The 12868-nt window shown below is 44.4% G+C and overlaps 1 protein-coding gene across 17 annotated transcripts in view; it reads right to left on the minus strand.

Annotated features, from left to right (window-relative positions):
- LOC118512931 (protein boule) overlaps positions 1-12868 on the minus strand; it is a 120963-nt gene that overhangs the window by 38790 nt on the left and 69305 nt on the right. For 2 of the 17 annotated variants that reach the window (XM_036058098.1, XM_036058089.1), the window contains exons 1-2: positions 12215-12354; positions 10722-11145 (exon numbers count right to left, since the gene is read on the minus strand). The exons of 1 other annotated variant lie outside the window; for it this stretch is intronic. The gene's annotated coding sequence lies outside the window, so the exon portion shown is untranslated. 14 more of the 17 variants (XM_036058102.1, XM_036058099.1, XM_036058106.1 and 11 more) reach the window with 13 other exon arrangements.

Consider the following 12868-nt stretch of genomic DNA (forward strand, 5'->3'; position numbering starts at 1 on the left):
CTCTTCAAGATTATGCCATTATCGGCACTAATGTTTATCGGTGATAAGATATGTTACCGGTATGGATCCGCCATGGAATTCGCTTATCAGAGATATTCACCCGTAAAGAAGAATAGAACATCGTTAGCATGCGCTCGGCTCCCGATAGTGGTCCTTATCACGTATTATCAGTAATTTTAAGATTATTGTAAACATCAACCCCACCAAAACCCGTGCACCATTCAGTCGGTCGATGGTTTGCAATTAATTTTGTCAAAGTATTTACTACCGATGTTACTGCACCTGCTCTCTTCCAGCGTTCCGCATCGAGAGTTACACAAAATGAAACATAAAAACAAATCACAACCCCTCCACAGTCCACCGAACGGACTGTTCGTTTTCATTGCCATTCATTCGCCCACGGGCGAGAGCCATAACGCTAACGAGCACATTTGGCCACCGAGCGACGAGCGACCATCTGCTGACGGATGCAGAATTCGGTCGTGTGCCAATCTTTGCTGGCCATTGAGAAAATATCGATTAGAGCGACGGCAGCGTACGTTGGACGGTGGATGCTCGATAGAAACAACACACGATTTACTCACAGTCGCAAAACTATTACGAGGTTTGTACGAGAGGTGGTACAAGGGGGAGTGTAAACGAGACACGTGGACTTTCTGTGGAGAGCCGTCAGAGATCGAGAGCTGGAGAAAATAATGTAGGTTATATAGGTTGTACGTTTGTATGGAGCGAAGCTGAACCCTCCAGCATCGGCCATTTACGGACCAGTTACACAATGGCTGATGAGAAGCTCGGAACTGGATACACTGTTCAATTGTCCCAAAAAAACCCGTACATTCGAGGGTCGATTATAGAGGATGTCAAACGCGGCAGTATGTTTGTCGCAAGAAAAACGAGGAAGAGTCCTCGGTCGAGCCATTCAATTAGAATAAATTACAAACACAAATTGGTGCAACCTTCAAGAGCTGACGACGCTAGACTTCATCTAATTATTTTGCTCAAGTCAAATCAAACCTGACCTGTGTCTGCAAGGGAACTCCAATCCCCACAAACAGTGTTTGCTACAACAAACGCTCGGTATGTGTCCCTTAGCACTTGAACCAAGAAAGGTACACAGGAAGAAACGTTGAGAACCAGCAAAACGATCGTTTAATTATTACTGAGAGCATCCGCGCCGGGCGGCACACACCGTCAGACTGGCTTGTGGGAGCATGTGCTCCCCCACGGGTAACGATGTGGGACGATAATTGCATAAAATGCATAATTTTACATAATGTTCCCGAGACGCGTGTCTTCAAAGTGGGACTCGACAACGACTTTTACCAGCGTCAGCCGCACACGGACTCGCTAGTCCTGCGGATGGGGAGAAATTCCACCGAGAGATTTCACTTATCGCCGTGCCGATGATACTACCGTCCCACATTTTGACTCTGGCAACTGGAAGCGAATCTTCCGGAATCTCCCAGTTTTTCCCTTTGATCCCCCACCCACCTCCGGCCCGAGACTGGGGTTTTCCTACACACGTTGGAATTTCAATATCCGATTGTGCCTTACCACACGTTTGGTTTAGCGGAATTGAGGGAAGGAACGAAGGTGGTAGCGCATAGTTTTCCGGAAAGTTTGCCCAAAAAGTTAGCCCTACGATAGCTATTCGCGAGGAAAAAGTAATAAAAGTGCTAGCTACCAAAGCAGAGTTCCACGGGCAGACGAGGCATTTAGAATTAAACTCCTCGCGGAACTGACTGGCCAATGTGTGTGTGTGTCTGTGTGGGATCGCTTCCGGTCGGGGGAGATTTAATGTAATCAGGGAATATTTATATTAAAGGAGCAAAATCTAATTTAAAAATTAAAATTTTTACTCCCTTTTCTACCCTGAAAAGTTAACCATTTGAGAATATTCACAGTCAAAGCGAAAAGCGCTAATGTTTTTTTTTCTTTTTGCTCCTCCCAACAGAATTCAGCACTGCACTGGCGGAAATCGTGCGAACTGAGAGTGGAAAATACGGCCCCCAATTTTCCCAACGGCAGTGAAAAGGAGAGAAATGGACTCACCGCACTCACCGAAAGTGAGCTTCTGCTGCTCGCTCACCGTCACAAACCTGAGTGCCTGAAGAGAGGGCGGCTCACGCATTCCTATAGGGTAGAAAATGCATCAAACCGCCGCTCATAATTTTCATCTCCTTGCCATCGGTGAGGTTCTCTTCCACGTACAAGCATCTATTGCAGTTCAGCTCACGCTCTATCCGCCCGCTCTACACCGGTTTGGCACGCGGTTTTTTGCCATCACATACTCAAGCCAGAGCAGATCTACACTCTCTCGCTCTAATCACCTCACATGTGGATGTACCACCGCCGCCCCCACCCCCCCTGATGTTGGGGTGGGTTTGAGGGAGAATCAAAACACCAACAAGAAGAAGAAGAAGGATACATAATTCCATCCCACCGATGTATCTAATGTTCCGAACCACCGCCAACACCTTCTCGGTCTCTATTGTGTTGCCCAAATTGCTACCATTGTGTCCCCAAGATTGCCCTTCGATCTCGCGACATCACACTAATGTACGAAAAGAAGAAAAAAAAAGCCCCTACCCCACCACACACACGCATACACACAGATATCAAAACCGATTGTCTCATCAGTTCGAGAGGCATGTTTCATCAGTCTCCCTCGTGTTCTTGCACCCTCCACTGCTGTCAACCCTCTATGATCTCTGTTGTTTCGTATCTTCGTATCGGTATCTTCGAATTTTTTGGCCATACACACACACTTCTCCTGGCCACACACCCGCCTGCAGTGGTGCCCGTTTGCCACTTTAGATACCTTTTAGCCGAGGTATACCGAGTCGCCGCCGTCGCCTGGCACGCTTTTATGGCTAATTTCATTTTTAAAAATAGGTGCTGGCGATTCGCTTGTTTTCGGTTGACACGAAAAAACATAAGCAGAGTATCATCACCGAATGTGCGAAGGGTATGGGGATAGGGAAGACGGTGAAGGCGGCGGGCGGTAGAACAACGCGACCAAATCGTCGCACAATAATAAGACATCACCACATCAAGCGATCGCACACTGATCGAGTACGAAAACAGCAGCAGCGGCAGCAGCACTCGGATCCCACACGGAAGGGATGTGTGTGTGTGTGGTAACCCTTCGCGGGAAGGTTGCATGTATATTAAGTGTCTCTGTTAGTTAATCAAGGATAGGTCAAGAAGGGCAAAAACATGGTTTACCATTTTTAATGATCAACCGTACAGTGAGAAGTGTTCCCTTTTGGTGCTTTATCACAATTAATAACAAGAATTATTGTTGTTTGACTGATAAAACGACTTTGTTAGAATCTGTTTGAAATGTGATGCACTTTACTTCTATGTAGATATCTGAGACTAAAAAAATCTTTTAAAGACAGTGAAAATGAGAATGATTGTCAGAGCAATATTAGGCGATTCTGCTAGAGGGCACCACAAAATTGTAAGTATCATTAAAGGTGAGGAATCGATTCTGTTCCAGATTCTATCTATTCTGAAGATCTAGTTCGCTAGTTGTAGTTCCAACCTAGTTGTTTTTACTTTAAATTTTTTTAACGTTATGGTCTCTAACTTAAATATTGGTAGGTGAATTCACTAATTGCATTTCCAACAGAGCTCAGCACACTGGCACGAAATTTGATTTGACACAATTTTAACGATTGAATTATTTTATGGACTAAGAACTTTAGAAGGCATCCCTAGTCGTAGGATTCGCAGTCCTTCGCGATCAGTCTAATACACACAAGATTATCTTTTGAATCTCATATATGGAACACTATTCTCCAGAATCCAATACGGATAATATTCAAGACGGATTTAGCAAGTCGCTAAGTAAATAAATAGAAGACCAATCGCAAAACATAGCCCATAAGGAACTTTGTGTTTTATGGGCAGTAACATTAGAAAACCAAACACTTTTAATGCAGTTCGACCTTAAAATGTGCCATTTTTTCATAATTCACTTAACGCTTTGTTAGATCATGGCGGTGAACTAATGCCTTACAAGACTTTTTGAAACCACGTACTTGGATAGTCAGTCCCCTTTCATCTAGATTTGAGCCCCGATTTTAACCATTTTTGTTAGACTTAACAAAAACTAGCTTTAAGTTTTTCAGTTATTAAAACTCCTCAAAAAGAGACTAATTCCACGAAATTCAATTCAAACTGCTCATAACATTATCTACTAAAAAATGGAGTTATTGCACTAAAAATCAATTAGTACATTGCTTTACCGTCCTGTTCATCGAAGGGTTTGAACACGCCACATTTAAAAGCATCTATCCTGCAATACACGCAGCCACAATTTCGAATCGCCCCGCCGCTGCTACTACTTCTACTGCTCAATTGTACGGTGGACGTGTTGTTGTTTTGTTTTTTCCCACTTTGTATTTTATTATTTGCCCTTCGTGTGCCAGCTTCATCTTCAAAAGGTTCTTATTGCGCTCTGCCGTCATCGCGATCTACATCACCTGTGTTGCATGTGCACAACACCCCCGCCGCCCGATCGTGCCGGACTCCCAACCCGATAGATGACAAATTTGATTTCCTAAGCTTCCAAACCCGGCCGCTCTTCGCTGTTGTGTCAGTGGGAATGTCGGGTCGGTGGCTGTTTTTGTCGCTTTACAGTGAGGAGGGGAAAAAAGGGCAAAAACGCGGCAATAAAATGCACATGGCGTATCCAGAGAGTTCCCATTTTCAGCAGCTGCTGTGTTGCCCCCGTCTGGTGGGGCACGTGTATTGGTGTGAGCGTAACTACTACACACGAGAGACACGCAACCGGCAGTAGGTTTCTAAGCTTCTATCTTCTAATAGCACCTCCGACCAGAGTGGTAGTGATAAAACGTAGTGTAGTACTGCAGTCAAACAACGGCAGTACATGCGCAAGTAGGATAGCCGATAGATGGATAGGGTGTGAAGGTGATTAGGAAGGTGGAAAGGATAAAATTTACTTATAGAAAATGTTGTCCCATCCAGCATTGAAGGTGTTCACATTAAGGGCAAATGGCCGTTGGAAATGTTCAAATCTGACCTGTGTGGAAGCAGACAATTGCTGCCAAATGCGAGACAAATCTCTCTACTCGCACACAGGAGTGTGGATGGAGCGGGTTCACCATAGCAACGACACATGTTCGCATTCGTCAGAAACACACTCACTCACAGGCACCGCGTTAAGGGTTACTCGCGTTTCTTTTTTTTTTTCTGTTGCTCCGCCGTTTTTCTCTAGTTGTTTTTTTTTTTGTTATCTTGATCTCCACATGCACAAAATGCCTACACATCTACACACTCACACACGCGATGCTGCGATGTCGTTTGTTCGCAGCGTACACTTCTTCTTCACTTTCACCTGAGCCACAAACAACAAACACCGCGAGCATAACCATACACACAAAGAAGAAAACCGTCAAGAGAGCGAAAGGAAAGCTTGCTGCTGCTGCTGCTGATGATGATGATGATGTTGCTACGTTTGGTGTTTGTGGTAAACGCATCAAATGCATCCCACCACCACCACAACACCAGAAACGTTTTGTTGCCGTTTTGTTACACCTTGCATCACACTTCCGGACTTTGCGGAACACTATTAAAGTGTTTCCTCTTCCGATAGCTTCAGTTTGTGTGTGTGAGTCTGATTGGAAACGAATCTTCAAAGGGCGAACGACAATAGCAGTAGTAGTCGCCGACAGCAAAAATCAATCTCAATCGCTAAAATGATGTTTCCGTTCGGTGGAAAAAAGAAGCTTTTTCGTGCCTTTTTGGGAAGCTTAAATTACACTCTCACTTTTGCTCTACATTTTCCGTTTTGCCCCTATTTTCTTCACCACTTCCGAGCTAATTTGTCACCCACAGGCACAGTTAGTGTTAATTATTGTTTCCTATTATTTATCGCGGTTTATCTTTCATTCGCTATTTTTAACCGTTTTTTCCTGTATTTTTATCTTTTTTCTGTTTTCCTTCACGAGTGACATAAAATTCTGACTGTTTTTGACGTCTGTTTTTCGGTGAGAAATTACCTTTACAGTAGTATGTGTTACTATGTAACGTTTTTTTGTTTTTTCATTCTAGTTCTAGTTTGTCTGTCGCAACGCTTCGTTCGCATCGCAACCGGTAGGGGCCGGCTAGAGGCCAAAAGCAGCCATCAGTCATTAAAAAAAAACGACAAAATGAATTCAATTCCTCCAATAAAAACGCCTTCTTTAAACAAGCGCAGCACCACACACATATAAGGCGATCTCGGCAGCTAATAACGCACCGTAACACTCACGGACCGGGTGCTACATATTGAAAGAAAAAGCCCACGCAAAAAAACACGGTTCACATTTGTCACCGAGGAATGACAGGAGCCAGAGGAAGTAGAAGAAGAAGAAGAACGAAACGGAAACAAAGCGCACATCAACGGCACCACCACCGTCCTCCATATCCAGCATTTGCTGCCGCCATCGGTCATAAGGGATATCTTTTCGAAATGTGCAATTTTTCTACCCACACACACGCATGCACGAACACTTTTATCAAGAGGCCTCCCGAAAAAGTAGTAGTAAGACAAAATGCTAGTGTTTTCACACACCTTAGGGGAAACGCGGAAAGCTGTACACTGAAATGGCACACGCACTTGCGCGAATGCACACATAAACACGCACACACAGAGAATTGAGTTGGCTGTAGATGGACACAAGGCGCGACACGGAACAACACAACACAACGGTCTATACGGTCGATACAATGGCAAACTGAGTACTAAACGAGCAGCGGTCGGTTTCGATGCGTGCAGGCAGCCACCGTCGCCTGCTTCGTCAACACGAGAAACGCTCTTTCGCGAGAGCTACTTAGATGGTAACTCATCGCAACGCTCGCTCGCTATCTCGCTCTTGCGCTCTCATCGTTAGCAAATGTCACTCACCGAACGCACGGACTCGAAAAAAAAATATCGGAACAAAAACAGCCTTTTGACATTTCGAAAGTGGCAAAGAAGAGTAAGAAGCACGCCACAAAAAGGATATACAAGCTAGCCTTTCCATGGACTTTATCCGTAAAGCGCGTGTCTTCCATAATCATTCCTGTTTCTAGGGAAAAACGATTCAAATGATGCTGTACGTAAAAATCTGCTCGGGTTTCACTGTGAGTTTCGCTAGGTTCAATAATCCCGGAATTCTGCTGGGATTCGATTCCGATGCACTACCATCTTCACCCCCCGGGCGAGGTGGCGCATGGACCACCCAAGAAACTAGGTCACCAGTTTTGAAGGAACCGGTAATCCATTTGAAGTGTATATGATATATGTGTGTGTGTGTTTACACACACCAGCATAGCCTCCACCCCACGTCCATTAGTGAAGGCGATTAATTAGGCTAAACGACGTTAGATGCATTTCACTGCACCTTTGCACGGTGCGCACATCCGATGGTTAAAAGGTTGCGTAAGATTGATACGCCGGGAGATGTAGTGTCCCCCCTGCTACATCATCTTCTAATGGAGATTTTATATCACTTCTCAGGAAGAATGATGTGACAGCATATCGCTTTCCTTGTCAGGGTGATTAGAATTAGGATAGCATGCAATTTTAATCGTTGTTAGTAGTTCATAGTACACACCATTTACTGCAGCTTTCAGTCGTAAGTGAAGCTATTTAAGAGTTCTATAAAATTTTATAAGGTGCATCAGTTTGTGACCTTATTTCCCTAAGTGATGGCAACGCTGTTCGAGGCTATTGCATTTCTTCTACTTAGTATTAGGGGTCCTGTCCTGGAACGATTGGATATCTTGACTAAGTACATCAACACTAGTATAAAACACACTAGGCTCTTGGACAGTATCCTGAGACATAAGCAAAAACTCTAGTAAAAAAACTGCACTTTTTTCTATACTCCTTCGGTTACCATGACGATGAGCTGATCCTTCGATTGAGGTTGACAAAAATCTATGAATAAAGCCTAGAGTGGCTTTACAAAAATCGCAGGCAGTAAAGCTGTTGTTTTCGTCGTCAGTTTCTGACCACTTTTAAAATGTTTTCAAGAAGTGAGCAGCTGTGTTAATGCTCGATGCACATAAAGTCATAAATTGCCTCACTATTTCCAATTTAACGTTCTTATCACATGTTTCTCACTGAAGTCTCTTGAAAAGCAGTCCTACTTTAAATATACTTTTTGAAATATTCACAATCTACACAATCGTACCACCAATATCCCCAAAGAAGGCTCAACAATTTAAACAACTACCATTTCATAAAGCCAAAAATTGAAGCAAATTCGGCAAATATGTAATAAAATACAACTCATCACGCCACACCACTACATTGCAGTGCTTTCTGACGTGGGTACGTTACCAAACCCCGGCACGTATCGGGAGCATTCAATCGCAAATCACGCACACCCGACAGGAAAAACGACGTTAATGTGACAGGTCCATTATAGGGGGCTTGATAGCGTTCCGTTCTAAATTGCACGTCGGCAGATTGCAAGCTGGCCACCGGAATGTGTATCATAGTATGAATTAATTTTGGGTCAAACTCTCGCAACAAAGATCAGGTGCGTGTTAAACGCACATTTGTAGCAACATGTTTCCTACACCAGAGGTCAGGTGAAATTTGGGTGAAGAGATACATTGCTCATCATTTTTAAGATTCAGCAGTTAATGTGGGTCTACGCAATTCTTTGGAAGAAGCTACCTTTTTGGAACTTTGAATGAGAAGTTGCTGTTTCGATACGGAGGGTTGGAGTCACGTAGCCACATTGCCAGCCATATCAACAACATAGATTTAGGGATGCTCCTAGAGCATTCTACGAGCAAACCAAGTTTTGTCCTTGATCCTTGATTATCATCTCAGATATTCTTACTCTACTTTTTCATCTTGGCCACGAGGTAATGGACTCCCATTTCTGGCTGTAGTGTTGTTCAACCTTCGAGCTAAATTAACAAATCTTAGGCATAAATTCTTCTCACCGTTTTTCTTCCTAACAGTGTTTGCTTGTCCATATTTAAAGGGACCTCAAACAACATAAAGGATCTGTCTTCATATTTGCATCCGACAGCAACACAAAAAAAACGGATAGACACCACCGTCTACGGATAGAGAGACAACAGGACAATTAAAAACCAAACATCCAACTTTTCCGACAAAAAACCCCCAACCTTCCCCTCTCTCTCGTTGGCCGACCTGCCCGCTCAGTTCCGCTCTCGAATGACGTACAATTGAAAAGCAATTAGTAAGCTTCTTGTTTTCCTGAAGGTATAGATGATGGCACACGGAGGCGCACGTTTTAAGCAGTGTGAGAATGTCGATCTGCCGCGTTTAGGGCTCTCGCAAACGCATCGCATCGTTCCCATGTGTGTCGTCCTGCGTCCTTACAACAAAAAAACATGCTCAAGGAAGAACCGTATGTATGTCTTCCTTGTGTACAGCCTTTATGCTTCTCCGGTCGCGTAAAAACCCACCTTTCGAAGTTTGCGCTGACGTCCAACTGTGCGCCCAGTGTTGACCAAAAAATGCCTTACGCGCGTGCATAAGCATCACCGTTCCCAGATGCACTTTTCGGCCTGCTATCGAGTAATTCGAGAGGCGACAAGGACAGTACGTGGAACCCCTTTTTATAATGCGCGTCCAAGCACTGCCAAAAAACTACGACGGACGGGAGGCCCTGTTTTCCCGAGGTCACCACCATCAGCAAATTTTTGCACCACATGCTACGTTCTCTCTATTGCAGTTCTCGCAAGGGAAACGGAATAAGATCGATAGGGACAGGGAACATCATAAAACCGGTAGAAAAGCAAGAAAACTCATTAGAGAGCGTGTCCATGTGTGTGTGTGTGTTTTTAAACAGGAACAATCCTTTTGCCAAAACCTCCCGGTCCCTGTGTGAGCATACACTGGTGCAACCCCGGCGAATGTATGTTACATGCGCCAAGAAGAAGGCGCCTCGTACGCGCCACCTTGAAACTCCGTACCGTAGCCCAATGTCGGCAGCAGCCGCTGTAAGGTTATGCAGAAGAGTTACACGGTGAGATGATGCTTGGGCAAACAAATTGCCAAACAAACAAACCGGAAGTAAAACGCCAGGATGCAGTAAAACCCTTACTCCTTATGCAAAACCGCGCCGTGTGAGTGAGCGAGACAGTGTGAGAAAGCGACAGGAAGAACGGGGTTCGCGGGTGGTGGCAAGGTGTTATTTTGGGAGGTTAAGTGTTGTTTAAAATGTGCGATGCAAAATGTGCTTTACTCTCGATTAAGCACACACAACCGGGAAAGGTCGCTGTTTAATGCGCTTTTTAATGTTTTCTGCTTCATTTCTTCCACCCCACAGAGAATCTGATCAATGTATGTAAACGTGCTGAGTTTCGGGTTTTTTTGCGAATAACCCGTCTTTGGCCTAACATCCTGCCAGCGAAGTAGGCGGAAGGTTGTTACTGTGGTTGCTAAGTTTTATGACAGTGTACGCAAAACGGGGTTGGTGTTGGAGAAAGTTTAGCATTTGGCGGAGGTAGGAGAAAATGGGGCAGACCGTTGGAGAGGGAAAACCAAACAGAAATCCTTAAAAAAACTGAAAACAACCAATAAAAAAGGATATGTGTTGTACAGAGAGAAAAAGGTGTTACTGCGTTGATAAGAGTGGATTGTGTGTGGGTGTGTGTATAATGTTATTTACATAATAACATCTTAACAGTAACGCACACGCAATGGAGGGGGGGGGGGAGCGGTAAATACTTACTCGTCTCGGAGGAAAGCCTACAACACAAAGGAAGCGCGCCAAGCGACAGAGATGGCGATAGATTGGAGCGAAACGGAAACGGGAATCCTCGCACAACTGGAACTGGATAGTAGTAGTGGTAGTAGTAGTAGTATTAGCACAGCGTTTACTACAAATTTCGTTCTCACACGCGAGGTTCTTTTGCGTATGTGTGTGCGTGTGTTTTTGTGTATTTCTATTTTTCTTTTACACAGCCAACAGCAACGAAAACCCGACTTCCGTTTGCACCTTTTCGTTGGTAGGAAATGATGCAAAACACTCACACACTCACTCACTGGCTAGGACACAATACACGGCACTTTTGCAGCACGAAGCACTAAAACACCACGCACAAGAAGCACATCAAACACTCACACTACTATGCAAACACTTGGGGATTTGATCGCTGTGAAATGAAAAAAAAAAAACGCCACAAAGGAAGAAAGAAAGAAGAAAGACAATTACTAATCTGTGATGGGGAAGATAACCAAACCCGATCGGTCATTTTGCAGGTGGACAGAAGCATCTAGAGCACACACATTAAGAGTTCGGTTCAGCTAAACACATTTCACGGCGTCTAAAGACGCGTATTTTTCTGCTCAATAGATGTTGATATAAAAGGATTTTCTACCCTTGCTCTGTTTTTTGTAACGCACTTTTTAGCCAGTGTCACGCACGTTTTCCCTAGAGTAGTGTTAGCACGGAAGTGACAGTCAAACTCCCACTCACGTACGATGCACACCGGAGAGAGCGAGGAAAACTTGCTCGACTTTTCCCGATTTTTGCCTACAGCTTGGCAGTTTTTCCTATCGACACTCACTCTCGTTCCTTCTGTCTCTCTCGTTCGTTCACTCTCTCTATCACACAATTGCCCTCACACACACATTTCGGCTACTAGATTGAGAAGATTTTTATCGCTCGGGTTGGGTATATAATGAAAGAGAAAGCAATCGCGTATCGAATGACAGAAGGGAGAGGGACAGAGAGCGAGACATAACGAGAGTGAAGGAGTTGGAAAATTTGCTGATAAAAGTTTGCTCTCACATCCAAGTGCGTGCGTGCGTGTAGAAAATTGGTTAATTTGTAGCTGACAGGAAACGGATCCAATCAAAAAAGGATGAAGAAAATTGTTGTACGGTAATATCGATACACAAAGGGGGCATTGCTTTTTTCATTCACTAAACAATGGAAAAGCCATTTGATTATCGAGCTAGGAAAAAAACACACGGTGCCTGTGGTGTACTGTCAAAATTAGTGACATCGAGCGCCTCGTATGAATAGAGGAAGAACATCACAACGGCCGCCATTCTTGTAGCAAAAAACCGTAATCACACATGCAGCACGCACACCTTTAGCCTATTCTTTTCGCTTTTCGGTTTTTTCTCAACAATCGAGAACACTTTTTGATTAAAGTTTTCGCTGTAGGAAATTCCGATACACTTGCTTTTTCAGTAATGCACTTCGCACATACGCACAAGGGAAGACACAGCTGATGCGATATAGTGTGTATGTGGTACAACTTGGGACACTTAAAATTCTCACTACACCAGCTCGAACGATTCGCACCAAGAGAAAAGCACGGTGTGTGCTAGGCAAAACTCGGCCGAGTAGTCCACACCGTACGGTTTTGGATTGGTGGAGCGTTTCAATCAAATAGAGGTGTAAAAGAGAAAGAGCGAGCACGAGAGCGATCATTGTGATAGAGTGAGCGAGCGCGTCACACCTGCCAGACGACCAAACGGAAAGAGAGAGCAAACCGGGAGACACGATTGCGTGCAGTGGTTGCTCCGTACGACGATGTGTGCAATCTTCACAAAAGGTAATTTCGACGGAAAAAATGAAGATCAGTTTAAAGTCTGAGCTATTCGCTCAAAACCATTGGCGGCGATACGTTTCATTGATAGAACTATAACTACACCGTCACGAGACTCACGCAAAAACCACACACAGTTTACCGTTGAATTCCTGGGAACGAATAAATTAGGCCACTGCAGGAAGATTTTTTCCGATTCGCACACACCAGAACGGGCAATAGAGGAACAGCTGAGTGCACTTTCCACGAAATGCTCACGCGGGCCCGCTTTTGTTTACTCTCTGCGTTTCTCTATCGTAGGCGCACGAAGGGTTAC

Source organism: Anopheles stephensi, chromosome 3 (genome assembly GCF_013141755.1).
Source record: "Anopheles stephensi strain Indian chromosome 3, UCI_ANSTEP_V1.0, whole genome shotgun sequence".
NCBI classification, from domain to species: domain Eukaryota; kingdom Metazoa; phylum Arthropoda; class Insecta; order Diptera; family Culicidae; genus Anopheles; species Anopheles stephensi.